The following is a 15898-nucleotide window of genomic DNA, read 5'->3' on the forward strand; positions in this document are numbered from 1 at the left end:
CTGTACAATGTGAGCTTTATGTGTGATGTTGGTCATAGAATTCTGAGAACATTTCTAGCAACTCTGCATATTTTAGTGGTGTCTGTTGCCTGATACTCTGGGATCAATTTTGTGTGCATTCAGAATATCAGGTGGCTCTACATTTCTAATTGTAGATAAGCCTCTTTTCTGGATGGTTTGATAATAATTTCCATGCAGACGTCGCTTGCCGTGCTCGAGTTCACTATCACTTCCAATGTCTCAAAATTATTTGAAATTATTTGAAATTTCTTAAATTATTGAAAATGTAATATTTTGGTCACTGCACCACAGAGATGCACCACTTTTCCTCCTCGTGATGTCACCAAGGTTTGTCTTTCCTGTGTTTCGGTTGGTGATTTCGTATCTGTTCGCAAAAAGGTTGCTGTTCTGATGAAGACCATAGATGTTGAAGGGTCAAATTACCACTCTCCCCACGCTCAAAGATCAAGCGAGCAATCGTCCGGAGTTATGCTACTGAGGAGCAAAGGTCACTTTACCTTTAATTATGAAAAATAAATAACAATTCCGCAGTTGTTCTTATTTTGTATAAAATTATGAGTAAAATTTACAATGCTGCGTTTCTTTAGAAAAAGACAAGAAAACTTTTAAATGCACTTTCTACTTGAAGTGTTTTTGGACTGGCTTGACTCTCAAGTGGATTCGGTGGGCGAGCAACATATTGTCACAAATCACATATCTAAAATAGATAAAACTATTGTTTGTTTTATTATATTCTTTATTAATCTCATAACTTGATTTTAGCTTTTCAGGTCATTATAAATATACATCAAAGTTACAAAAGAAATATCTATGACATATTGAAAAGAGACGACTTTGAATTGTCTTCAATATTTATGTAACTCTTTTATAGTTTTATTTACTCATTTATTTTAGCATTTCATCCTATTTCATTTTTCCCTACTTCTGCAGAATAGGGACCGCATTATCGTCAGCACATTCCGAGCAAGTTACGTAAACCACTGGAAGATGCCAAATGATTTTTTTATTTTTACCAAAAACGATGGCTAATATTTCAAACAACTAAAAATTAATGGAAAAAAAAACAAAACAAAACAAAACAAAAAAATTATAATCGAAAAAGTTATCACATGGAAATTTCAATAAATAAGTACTTGTGAAATTTACAGACTGTGCTGAAATAATAACATTATTGTTTAAAAATCATTTTCAATATGGGGGAACTTTTTAACTCTTCTAGTACTTTCACTTAACAATTTAATAAACAAAAGTTACTGAAAAAAAAAACACTACCACCACCACCACTACCAACAACAACAACAACAACAACAACGACAACAATAATAATAGACAAAAGATACCATCTGTCAATTACCGATTGCTGTGACTTTAATACTTCAGCGTTTCAGCACCTTCCGGCATTTTACGTAACCTGCCAGGAATATGTCGATGATAACGCTGTCCTTATTCTGCATAAGTACCAATTTCACTCTAGACTAAATTGAACAATTAATTTAACAAGTGTTTATTAAGTTCGTTTGGATAAGGGATGCAAAATATGAACTGCTTTCTATTCTTCAAATTTATTTCAGTCAGTTCATTTCTCTCTCTTTTTTTATTAGACAGTTGTGTATATATGTATATATGTTTATTTATTTGAATGTATAGGATGCATTTCTAAACTATTTAACCAATCATTATGAAATTCGAACACAACTAACGGATGTAAAAGCTCCAAATGCGAGATATATCCAGTTTAATTTAGTTTTATGCAAAGTTACTCCTTTGCATAAAACTAAATGAGGTGGCAAATAAAACCTCAGATTTTTTTTGTGAAATTTTCACAAGTTTTACGTTTGGATTTTTCATTCTGTATTCAGATTTCATCTTTGACTGATGTCAGCTGTAGCATGACTTATTTTTGTGTCTGTTTTTTGTGACTGCTTTGGTGACTATTTTTTTGTGACTGCTTTTTGTGACTATTTTTATGATTGACTTTTTGATCTCTGCTTTGAATTTTGGGTGATATTTTTTTACTTTATTTCGACAGTATCTTACCCAATGAACTGTTATTAAGGTTGTAAGGTTTCTTAATATACATAACTACGTATTAGTTAAAGTCAAAAGAATTATATAGTTTTTATACTGCTTTGGTACTAATGAGTCACTGTTTGGCAAGGCCCCAAAACCACTCTATGATAAGTGTTAATAAGTTTGTCAAGTGAACGGCGAGACAAAAACTTGACGATTGGAGATGATGGTTGAAACTGGGTAGAATTTGATTATTTAAGAGAACGGCTCAACAAGAATTTGTTAACATTGGACTTAAAAACTACCATGTCATCTAGAAAGCAGTTACGTAGTATTGTGTTCCAGCAACGAGTAGTTCTTGAAAGAAATTTTACTCATGAAAGTTCTATTTGATTTAGATACAAAGAAGAAGAAATAAAAATTATTTACAATGGTTGTAGTTCGACGAGTTTTTGTTGTAAATGTTTCACGGGGGGAGGGGGACAAAAGTTTCCAAACGTTAAAAGTGTAGAATTCAATTTTGCTATAAACTATTTGTTTTTCGTTTTTTACGAGTTCTCGACTGTTCACTATTCTGTCTTTTACACAAAGTTTTAATGAAACCAAAGATTAAATAGTATCCGTTAAGCAAGGCCAGTTATAATCGCTAATATATATATATATATATATATATATATATATATATATATATATATATATACATATTATAATTCCACAATAACCATAACAACCATATGTCACAACATGTATTTTATTATACGATGTATGTTTTTGGTGTTACAATCATTTCATAACAATTCGGACAAATTTCAACATTATTTCATTAAAAGATATTCCAAAATTGCTAATCTTCAGACACAAAATACAACTGTAATACATATATAAAAGCATACACCATTTCTTATTTACAAGCAGCGAAACTCACCTCTCCATCCTTCATTTGCTCGGTTTCTATTGAATTATGTCAAAGTATATATATATATATATATATATATATATATATATATATATATATATATATATAAGTGAATTTAGTTTACAAACAAATGGCTACACATAAGCATACATGTTTCAGCGAAAACCCAGTAAGGGAATCGCTTCGTCAGACCAAGGACATCTCTGGCTGTTTCAACTCAAACATTGCCAATTTATAACTAGGACTACATCATATTTAAGTGTAAACGGGGAGACAGGACCTAAAGAGAAAGTATATACATTAAAATGTGATCATCCATTATGTTAATTATATTAATTTATTTATTAATTTATTTTCTTTTATTTATAGTGCGTAATGAGTTTCAAGTAGGGTTTCAATATTATCAGTAAATTCATAGTTCAGTAGGTAAGTTGTGTAGAATATGAACCCAAGATTTAAAAAAGGGAACGGCTGTATTCAACTGTAATATGTACATCATAAGTATAATTATTTATTAACATTAATATTAATCAGTTAAAATATATAGTTATGTGAATAATTCATTAGGCCACTAACGTTTAAAATAAAATAAATAGTATACCTTTTTGGAAAAAAGTTTACGATGTAATGAATAATTAACGAAATAATGTCAGTTATATTATTCATTGTAAATGCTAACGTTTAAAAAAAAAACAAAAAAAAACAAAAAAACTTACGTATAAAATAAATGGTTAACGTGTAATTGTTATGTTTATACGTAATGTTAGCGTTTTTGTAACCACCATCTTTTAGTGCCCGGTTATAAATATTTTTATGATTTATACCTCTTCATTAGACGAGTTATTATTAATTCTACTTTCTATGGTGGGTGGTTGGATTGGCCACCGGCCATTATAAAACATATACCCGTCTCCATAGAAAGTAGAATTAATAATAACTCGTCTAATGAAGAGGTATTCAATAATCATAAAAATATTTATAACCGGGCACTAAAAGATAGTGGTTACAAAAACGCTAACATTACGTATAAACATAATAATATACATAATAAAAGCAATAATCTGGAGGAGGGCAGTAGCAGTGATAATAATAATGATAGTAATAATGAAAATGGCGGTAGTTGTGACAATAATATGAATACTAATAATAGATCTAGAAAAGTGATTTGGTTTTCACCTACATATAATAGCTCACTAAAAACTAAAATTGGAAAAAAGTTTTGCAATTAATCGACAAACACTTTCCTCCAGGTAATTTACTACACAAGATTTTTAACAGAAATACCATAAAAGTGAGTTACAGCTGTTGCGACAACTTAGAAAGAATTATAAAAAAGCATAACAATAAGATATTAATGAAATATAATGTTGCAACAGTTAATGATCCTAAAGTAGTTAACAATTGTAATTGTAAATTTCCTACGACCTGTCCCGTAAACAAAATGTGCCTAACACCTTTGGTAGTGTATCTAGCTAAAATATTCCCAGAAGAAAACCCTAATGATGAAAAATTTTATATTGGGAGTACAAAATTAACGTTAAAAGGAAGATACTACGGGCATAAAAGATCGATGAACAACCTAACTTACGAAAAAGATACTTCCTTATCTATACACTATTGGAAGCTAATTAGAGAAAACAAAACGCCTAGAATACATTGGAAAATAATAAAAAAGGCTAAAGCATGTTACTCTTTGCAGTCACCTTGTTTCTTATGCCTGCATGAGAAAATGGAGATTACTAATTTTAAAGACCGTGACAAACTTTTAAATATAAAACAAGAATCGGCCATCTCTTGCAAGCATTTTCAGATACATACGCTTAAAAAATTATAAAACGCCTAAGTTTGTAAATAATATTTTTTTATAGTTTTTCCAGTTTCCCCCGCCCCTTTTATCCTTTTCCCATAATTAATTTTATTCTATACTGAAACCATTCTAAACGTTAATTATTTTAAACATTTGTATTTTAACATCAAATAATCATACCTATACTTAATTTTTAACTAAAGACAGAGTTGGATCAAATACTGACTTTTAACAATTGAAATACAAATACAAATACTTTCGTTAAGGTTACCAGAAATACAAATACAAATACTTTTATTCCTAACTCTAAAAATACAAATGCAAATACAAATACTAACGCTAAAAATACAAATACAAATACAAATACTTTTATTCCTCAATCTCAAAATACAAATAAAAATACAATAACTGATTTAAACAATCTGAAAATATGCGAAGAAAAGAAGACAAAAGAAGAAATATTTCCTTCCAAATTTGACATCTACATTACACTCTATATCATGTCCTCATTGCATTTTATCATCATTAGAGCTCTGAAAGTTTCCGGGCCAAGTTTGGCTCGCTCTGGGGTATAAAAATTACCAGCCTTGCTGAAAATTCTTTCAGATGGTGCCGATGTTGCACAGCACCCTAGAATATTTCTGGCGAAAGGCTTCAAAATCTTGAAGCTCTTGTTTTCCCGCCAGTACCTCAGTGGGTTGACGTCAAAAGCCAGAATACAATTTGTAAATAAGTTTCTATTTGTCAATCATATTCTTAAAAGAATTATGTCAGTCGTCAGAAGACCAAATTTACTCAGGGGATTGGAGGTATCAACTTAAAATATCTCTAAAATATTGATAAATTTAATTTTAGTCATAACTCTAAAACTAGACTTTGTTTCCAAGAACAATCTATGCGTCATTATTAAGGCAAATGTGTCTATTAATCCAAGATAGTTAGAAAATCTATAATTATTGACTTTTAATTAAACTTTTGGGACTACTCACTCAGGAAAAAGTATATGAATACTTAAAAATATTCATTTTAAATACAACTTTAAATAGCTATAGTTATAAGTTTTCAAATTTCTATAAATTGAAAATAAATTAATTCAATTAATTTCAAAACACTACTTTTAAAGAATTTCAAACGAAAAATACAAGAATTAATTATTTCAGAGGAAATATACTCAGTGACCTAATTGGCAGGGACAAGGCGCCAGCACTAAAAAATGTCCCCAAAATGGTTTCATACTCAACTGTGAACTCTTTGAAAGGGTCCATATAGACATTTAGTAAGTAACTGTGATTATTATAACTTTTTCTTTAATAATCCATATTTAATAAATATTTATATAAAATTATCCGAAAAAGGCCAAATTTGAAGCATAAATTTGAAAAAAAACAAACAAAAATTTTGAAAGCCAAACTGCTTAAAAAAAAGCCAAATTCGCTAAATTTGGCCTTAAAAAAGCCAAGCTGGCAACCCTGAATTGAAGCTACTTGACTCACAGACTTATCGTCACTCAACTAGCAGCAGCGTGTGTGACTGGAAGTGGACAGGGCTGGTAGACTGGTACACGTACGCAACATGTATGTGAACAGGGTTGGATCAAATACTGACTTTTAACAATTGAAATGCAAATACTTTCGTTTAGGTTACCAGAAATACAAATACAAATACAAATACTTTTACTCCTAAGTCTAAAAATACAAATACAAATACATTTATTCCTAAATCTAAAAATACAAATACAATTACATTAAAATTGTATTTAAATACAATTGAAATACAAATACAATTGTATTTGATCCAACCCTATACGGACACTAATTTATTTACACGTTAACCATTTATTTTATACTTTAGTTTTTTTTTTTTTTTAAACGTTAGCATTTACAATGAATAATATAACTGACATTATTTCGTTAACTATTCATTACATCGTAAACTTTTTTCCAAAAACGTATACTATTTATTTTTTTTGAAACGTTAGTGGCCTAATGAATTATTCACATAACTATATATTTTAACTGATTAATATTAATGTTAATAAATAATTATACTTATGATGTACATATTACAGTTGAATACAGCCGTTCCCTTTTTTAAATCTTGGGTTCATATTCTACACAACTTACCTACTGAACTATGAATTTACTGATAATATTGAAACCCTACTTGAAACTCATTACGCACTATAAATAAAAGAAAATTAATAAATTAATTAATATAATTAACATAATGGATGATCACATTTTAATGTATATACTTTCTCTTTAGGCCCTGTCTCCCCGTTTACACTTAAATATGATGTAGTCCTAGTTATAAATTGGCAATGTTTGAGTTGAAACAGCCAGAGATGTCCTTGACCTGACGAAGCGATTCCCTTACTGGGTTTTCGCTGAAACATGTATGCTTATGTGTAGCCATTTGTTTGTAAACTAAATTCACTTATTTTGGCTCTGTCTAAACATTGAGCACTCTTTTGGTGGACACACTTATATATTTTGTTTTGAACAAACAAATAATTACGACCAATACAATACAATATATATATATATATATATATATATATATATATTTTTTTTTTTTTAGCCTTTTTTAATTTTTTTAAATTAATTTTCTTGTTTCAGGCAAAATCTGACTGATGTAGTTGATATGAACACTTTTGATTCTGAGTATTTTCAAATCAGCCAGAATCCGTCATCAGGGATAATTAACAGAACTGATTTTAGCAGATTTAAAGATTTTTTTCCTCATTAGTAAATAAAATGTTATTTACTATATTAATTATTCATGTTACTTTTAAAGACATTTAAGAATTTTATCGCTGTTTGGTCTTTTAGCTTTAATTAGAATTGCTTCTAGTATATGAAGTTTACATAGTTTTAGTATGTGAAGTTTACATAGTTTTAGTATGTGAAGTTTACATAGTTTTAGTATGTGAAGTTTACATAGTTTTAGTATATGAAGTTTTCATAGTTTTAGTATATGAAGTTTACATAGTTTTAGTATGTGAAGTTTACATAGTTTTAGTATGTGAAATTTACATAGTTTTAGTATGTGAAGTTTACATAGTTCTAGTATGTGAAGTTTACATAGTTCTAGTATATAAAGTTTACATAGTTTTAGTATGTGAAGTTTACATAGTTATAGTATATGAAGTTTACATAGTTCTAGTATTTGAAGTTTACATAGTTCTAGTATTTGAAGTTTACATAGTTCTAGTATTTGAAGTTTACATAGTTCTAGTATTTGAAGTTTACATAGTTTTAGTATGTGAAGTTTACATAGTTCTAGTATGTGAAGTTTACATAGTTCTAGTATGTGAAGTTTACATAGTTCTAGTATGTGAAGTTTACATAGTTCTAGTATGTGAAGTTTACATAGTTCTAGTATGTGAAGTTTACATAGTTCTAGTATGTGAAGTTTACATAGTTCTAGTATGTGAAGTTTACATAGTTCTAGTATGTGAAGTTTACATAGTTCTAGTATGTGAAGTTTACATAGTTCTAGTATGTGAAGTTTACATAGTTCTAGTATGTGAAGTTTACATAGTTCTAGTATGTGAAGTTTACATAGTTCTAGTATGTGAAGTTTACATAGTTCTAGTATGTGAAGTTTACATAGTTCTAGTATGTGAAGTTTACATAGTTCTAGTATGTGAAGTTTACATAGTTCTAGTATGTGAAGTTTACATAGTTCTAGTATGTGAAGTTTACATAGTTCTAGTATGTGAAGTTTACATAGTTCTAGTATGTGAAGTTTACATAGTTTTAGTATGTGAAGTTTATGCTAGATAGGGTTTGTTCAAAAGTAGATGTGATGTTTACAAAAGTTTTCGAAATTAGAAGCGAGGACAAGAATATTGATTAGTAAGATGCTTAGCAATGATACTGTTGTCAGAAAAATTCACGGTTAACCTCCTCAATAACGGTATTATTTAATGAAACATGCCTACAGGAATGAATGCTGCCTATATATATATATATATATATATATATATATATATATATATATATATATATGTGTATATTGTGTATGCATGTATTTATGTATGTATGTGTGTGTGTGTTAGAGAGAGAGAGAGAGAGAGAGTGATATTAAGTTTCAGCCAAATCTTAGATAAGAAAGCGACTCCAATCTTTTAAGTTCCGACTATAAATCCAGGCCTTAATTGTTATGCGTTATGCAAATGTGCACAATAGGATGCATTACGGCATCAACCCCTTGTGTAAACACCGTATGTTTAATCAGTGTTTGTCTAACAAAATTCTAACCCGCTTCTTCCTTCATGATTGTGTCGGGATGTGAAAACTATGCATTATTCCAACTCTGAACTCATTCTCACTTCTTTCCATTTTCATTGGATGATGACGTCTGTCTGCTTCAGTTTTAACCAAGTGCATCTTTTAAATTCACCATTCGTGTAAGATTCTCCTCAGACCGTTGATGTTGGCTCAAAAAGTCAGCCATTAACGCCAGGTAGTCCCGTTTACTTTTCGCGGGTCATTGGCATCGTTCTCTCGGGGGGAAAAATTAATTGGCTTGCAACGTACAAAACATTCTGCGAAGAAAAGCGGAAAGTTGTTTTGTTTTATGGGAAATGTTTCGTTTTGTTTTACTTGGCCTTTTATTTGATCTTCTATATGTTTTCTTTTTTTATTATTTCAAAGAGGGGGAGTATCTTTGCACTACATTCAGGGTACATGAAATTGGTTAATTGCAGCGTTGCTTTTATTATGACAGCACACATTCAGTTCCCTTTAAACTCAACAAAGCCAGAGGTTTATTGTGTTGAGAGAAAACACAGACACCAGACGCAAGGAAATGAGACCTTTGAAGTTTGACAACTCATGGGGGAATCTCAAGTTTTATCGCAGGAATCAAAGATTCTGATCAAAACCAGCAAAGAAAAGAGAATTATACTGGAAGCAGGCATTTTGTCAGAGAGCATTTCACACGTAAGTGTATCACATAACGTTTAGTGTTCGAAAGTTATTTGAATAATAATATATTAGCATTTTAAAGCGGAGTTCATAAACAGTTGTTTCTCAAAGAGTTATATATATATATATATATATATATATATATATATATATATATATAGATATATAGATATATATATATATACTAGCATTGCAGCCCGCCGTTGCCCGGGTGTTTGGATGTGTATATTGAGCAAAAAAAAAAAAAAAAAGTGGTAGTAGGAAGGCAGGCTCGAACCCGTACCGCAAAGGAGGAAAAGAACGGGGGAAAACCTGCCAAACCTAAAGTGACTAATGTTTAGATTAAGGCTAGACAATCGAAAGGAGAGGATATCTTTCAAAAATATCGGCGAAAAAAGCGACCCCACCCCTGTAGAAAAGTGCCCAGTTAAAGGTGAAGATGTTAATGTTTTTAGCCAAATTTTTCGATATTTGTCGTATGAAAGGTCGAACTGTAAAACGATACTGATATTTGTAAAATCCGTCGCCTCTGTTGAAAGTTTTAAGCACACATGCAAACATACATACATACATTTATATATGGGTAACTAAACATTTTCGACCTAAACCGATGAAAAAGCTTACCCTATTTCTGAATACCCTTTATGTTTTATGCAAAATTTCAAATGTTTAGACCAGAAATTGTCTGGGTAATTAGGTAAAGACCGCAGAGGTCAATTTTTTTTAATTTTGACCCCTTAAAATTTATTTTTTTGGGCTCCAATTAAGTTATTAAGTTAGATCCATGTCCAAGGAACCTATATCTAAAATTTCAATTTTTTAGACCCAAAATTGTCGAAGGAGTTTGGTAGAGTTCTCAAAGGTCAAATCGTTGAACTTTGACCCCTTAACAGCCAAATTTCTGGCCGAAAACCGATCACATCGATTTTTCCAAATCTAAGTACCCTGTATATAAAATTTCGAGTCTGTAGACTAAAAATTGACAGAGTTATTGCGTAGGGAAATGTACACAGACACACACAGACACAGGCAGACAAGTTAACTTTTATATATGTACTAGCATGGGTGCCCGGCGTTGACCGAGTGTTTGGAGGTGTATGCTGAGCAAAAACAAAAGAAAATGAAACAATAAAAAAACGATAAATTTGTTAAACTTTGACCCCTATTATGACCCCTTAAAATTTATTGTTTTGGGCTCACGTCGGGTTATTAAGTTAGATCCATGTCCAAGGAACCCATATCTAAAATTTCAATTTTTTAGACCCAAAATTGTCGGAGGAGTTTGGTAGAGTTCTCAAAGGTCAAATCGTTGAACTTTGACTCCTTAACAGCCAAATTTCTGGCCGAAAACCGATCACATCGATTTTTCCAAATCTCAGTACTTAATAACTTGATTGGAGCCCAAAACAATAAATGTTAAGGGGTCATAATAGGGGTCAAAATTTAAAAAAATTGACCACTTTTTTTTTTTTTTTTTTTTTTGCTCAGCATACACCTCAAAATACCCGGGCAACGCCGGGCTGAAATACTAGTATATCTATAAAAGTGAAAGTGTCTGTCTGTCTGTGTATTTGTGTGTGTACATTTCCCTACACAATAACTCTGTCAATTTTTAGTCTACAGGCTCGAAATTTGATATACAGGCTACTGAGATTTGAGAAAATCGATGTGATCGGTTTTTGGACAGAAATTTGGCGATTAAGGGGTCAAAGTTCAACGATTTGACCTTTGAGAACTCTACCAAACTCCTCCGACAATTTGGGGTCTAAACACTTGAAATTTTAGATATAGGTTCCTTGGACATGGATCTAACTTAATAATTTGATTAGAGCCCAAAACAATAAATGTTAAGGGGTCATAATAGGAGTCAAAGTTAAAAAAAAAATGACCTCTGCGGTCTCTTCCAAATTACTCAGACAATTTCTGGTCTAAATATTTGAAATTTTACATAAAGGGTATTCAGAGATAGGGCAAGCTTTTTCATCAGTTTGGGGTCGAAAATTTTTAGTTACCAATAAATAAATGTATGTATGTATGTTTGCATGTCTGCCTTAAACTTTTACCAAGATCAGTATCGTTTTAAAGTTCGATCTTTCCTACGACAAATATCGAAAAATTGGCTAAAAACATTAATATCTTCCCCTTCAACTAGGCACTTTTCTACAGGGGGAGGGGCGTCACTTTTTTCACCGATATTTTTTAAAGTTATCCTCTCCTTTAGATTGTCTAGCCTTAATTTTTAAAAAATGTCGCTTCCGGTTTGGCGGTGGTCGTAACAGCATAAACGTTAGGTTTTACCTCGTTCTTTTCCTCCTTTGCGGTACGGGTTCGAGCCTTCCTTCTTACTACCACTTTTCTTTTACTTTTGCTCAACATACACATCCAAACACCCGGGCAACGCCGGGCTGAAATGCTAGTATATCTATAAAAGTGAACGCGTGTGTGTGTGTGTGTGTACATTTCCCTATGCAATAACTCTCTCAATTTGCAGTCTACAGACTCGAAATTTGATATACAGTGTACTGAGATTTGGGAAAATCTATGTGATCGGGTTTCGGCCAGAAATTTGGCTTTTAAGGGGTCAAATTTCAACGATTTGACCTCTGAGAACTCTACCAAACTCCTCCGACAATTTTGGGTATAAACACTTGAAATTTTAGATAAAGGTTCATTGGACATTGATCTAACTTAATAACTCGATTTGAGTCCTAAACAATAAATTTTAAGGGGCCATAATAGGGGTCAAAGGTAAAAAAATTGATCGCTTTTTTTTTTTTTTCAGCATATACCTCCAAACACCCGGGCAACGCCGGGCACCCATGCTAGTATCTATAAAAGTGAACATGTCTCTGTGTCTGTGTGTCTTTCTGTCTGTGTGTATGTGTGTAAGTCGTGTGTGTGTCTGTGTACATTTTCCTACGCAATAACTCTGTCAATTTTCAGCCTACAGACTCGAAATTTGATATACAGGGTCCTGAGATTTGGGAAAATCGATGTGATCGGTTTTCGGCCAGAAATTTGGCGATTAAGGGGTCAAAGTTCAACGATTTGACCTTTGAGAACTCTACCAAACTCCTCCAACAATTTTGGGTCTACACACTTGAAATTTTAGATATGGACATGGATCTAACTTAATAACTTGATTTGATCCCAAAACAATAAATGTTAAGGGCTCATAATAGGGGTCAAATTTAAAATAATTGACCTTTTTTTTTTTTTTTTTGCTCAGCATACACCTCCAAATATCCGGGCAACACCGGGCACCCATGCTAGTATATCTATAAAAGTGAACGTGTCTGTGTGTCTACATTTCCCTACGCAATAACTCTATCAATTTTTAGTTTACACACTCGAAATTTTATATACGGGGTACTTAGATTTTGGAAAAACGATATGATTGGTTTTCGGCCAGAAATTTGGCAATTAAGGTGTCAAAGTTCAACGATTTGACCTTTGAGAACTCTACCAAACTCCTCCGACAATTTGGGATTTAAACACTTGAATTTTTAGATATCGGTTCATTAGACATGGATCTAACTTAATAACTAGATTTGAGCCCAAAACAATAAATTTTAACGGGCCATAATAGAGGTCAATTTAAAAAAATTACCGCTTTTTTTTTTTTTTTTTTTTTTTTTTTTTTTGCTCAACATACACCTCCATGGCATGAAGTCACTCGATGTAATAGGCTAAATAATACTACTTCAATTTAAAAATTAACCAACAATAAATGTTAGATGGATAAATTATAACCCGGAAAACGGTGATTCTTTACTCTTTGTCAAACACATCACTCATGGAATGTAAGAACTAAAGGACAAAATAAGGCAAGTGAAAATTACAAGGCTGCTAAAAGTAAACTCAACGTCTACTCTCCTATTGAGTTTAATATCACAAAATATATGTTAAAATACTCATTAGTTCTGGGATTGAGTTATGTTTAAAAAAAATCCATTTTAATTGTTCTTATTAGTGATAAATTGCAATTAACTGAATAACTTTTTTTTTCTTTACAAAGGTGTCACCATTTATCAAGGCCTGGGGATCTCGAGGATAAGGGCTAATGAGTGTACAGTAGTCAATGAGACAATATTGTAGTAATCGTTAGTAGTGGAAATTTGGCAAATTGAATTACTTAAGGGGATGGCTCATCAAGAACTTGTTTATGTTGGACTTGAAGATGACGATAATGTAGTCAGTTGGAAAGCAGGCAAACTAAAGAGTGTTCCACAAATATGCAGTTCTAAGAAAGAAGCTTTGTTCATGGAATCTATGTTTAGGTTTAAGCACAGATAAAGAGTGGGGGGAATTATTGATAGTGGTTTCAGCTAGACAAGTGTTTTTCATGGAAGTTTGACGCGGGGGGACCATAGATTGGAGCTCAGACGAAAATAACGATAAAGCAAAGACATGCTTGCAATATCTTTTTTTGTGGGAAAGAGGTTGCAGGGAAGGGCATCCCCTGCGAGGCTACGAAGTCTATTTTGAACTCTGTCAAGGCAGAATAAGGTATTTCTAGCAGCTCCTGCCCAGATGTAGCAACAGTACTCCATCCTTCGACGTTCTTGGCTTTTATAGATAGATAGAGGATTGCATCAGCAATCTACTGGAGCGATAGAATAATCCAAACATTTTTCCAGCGATCTTGGCAACAGATTTGATGTTTGTGTTCCATTTCAGATCAGAAAGTAAGGTCAGTTCCAAAAGTTTGTGAAGACATGGTGCTTTTCCAAGACGAAAGCCATTCATTTCAATTTGGGCCTGATGGGAGTTAGAGTGTTGATGATGAAAAAAGATGAAGCTTCGTTTTAGATGCATTAAAATTAACCAGCCACTTTTTTTCTCATTGCACCACATGCTCAAAATCAGAAGAGAGATATTTTCAATAATTAAAATGTTCATTTATTCAAATACATGATTGGTGAAAAAAGTTGGGTTAGTAGTCACAAGTCAAAATGTTCATAGTGTGAATAATATGCATATGTATGTAATATACTATGTGAGTATTTAGCAGTGTGACTGTGTGTATGTGTGTTGGTTTACCTTCTTCCTGTTAATGCATGCATAGCAGAGAATAGCAATTCATTTCTGTTCATTTGACCGTTGCTAGTATGTAGGAATGTGTGTGTAACTCCAATTTTTTTAAAACCTCTAAAGTTGTTGATTTTATTTTATTTCCCATATTACCCCATATAAACCCCAAGTGATATGTACATATATTTTTTCATAAGCATAAAAATGCACTTGTCGAGGTTGATTTTAATTTCACCGGTAATTTAAAATAAAAAATCATTTTATCATTAGTATCAGCAATAGAAAACCAAGTTTAAAAAAATATGAATTAAAATAATCGTTTGGAAAATAGGCACATTTTTGTCAAATTCTGATACCATAAAAAGTTATGACTTTTCCGATTCTTGATTCCGAGTAATCATTCCAACACTATTAATTACTAATTTACCTCAAACCAACACAGATAAATTAATAATTGTCAGTAAATTATTTTAAGTATATAAAATGTTTTTAAGCATACCATATTTTTAAATATATCAACAATTTTAAAATTATACCAAAAATTTCAGACAATTTATTTGTATTCCAAACAATAAATTTTACCTTTCACATCAGATTAAATTTATCAAATTATCAATTTCGGAAAATTTAATTGTTTTCTAAAAAAATTGAAGCTGATTTCATAATTTATCTTGTTCTTGCAAAAACATAAATACTGATTTTATTTTAAAATAGTATATTAATCCTGTAAAAAAAAAAAAAAAAAAAAAAAAAAAAAAAAGAACCCATTTCACTATAAGTAATTTAGGTGATTAAATTAAAATTAACGCAACCAATACAAAATTAAGAATAATACTTTTTTTTTAAATTTATCTTAAGAAATTCTAGTTTCATGCAATTTTAATTTTTTTTTTTAAACGGATTTTGCACAAATAATAATGAAAATAGACGATTTACAAAAATACAGTATTTAAAATCTAACATATTTTCATAAATAGAAATTAAATAAAAGAAATAGAACAGTAATTTTTTTCAGTTTCATAGAGAAAATGTGTTTTTTACAAACTTAAAAAAGATACTTATGTGTGAAAGCAGATCTGGACGTGTGTGAATGCATGCAGTTATATGTTCAGTAAAGCATAGCCCATATTGTAAAAATTAAAAGCAACAGGTATTCAGAATGGCCGAATGATATTC

Source organism: Euprymna scolopes, chromosome 29 (assembly GCF_053919585.1).
Source record: "Euprymna scolopes isolate OS-2025 chromosome 29, ASM5391958v1, whole genome shotgun sequence".
Taxonomy (NCBI): Eukaryota; Metazoa; Mollusca; class Cephalopoda; order Sepiida; family Sepiolidae; genus Euprymna; species Euprymna scolopes.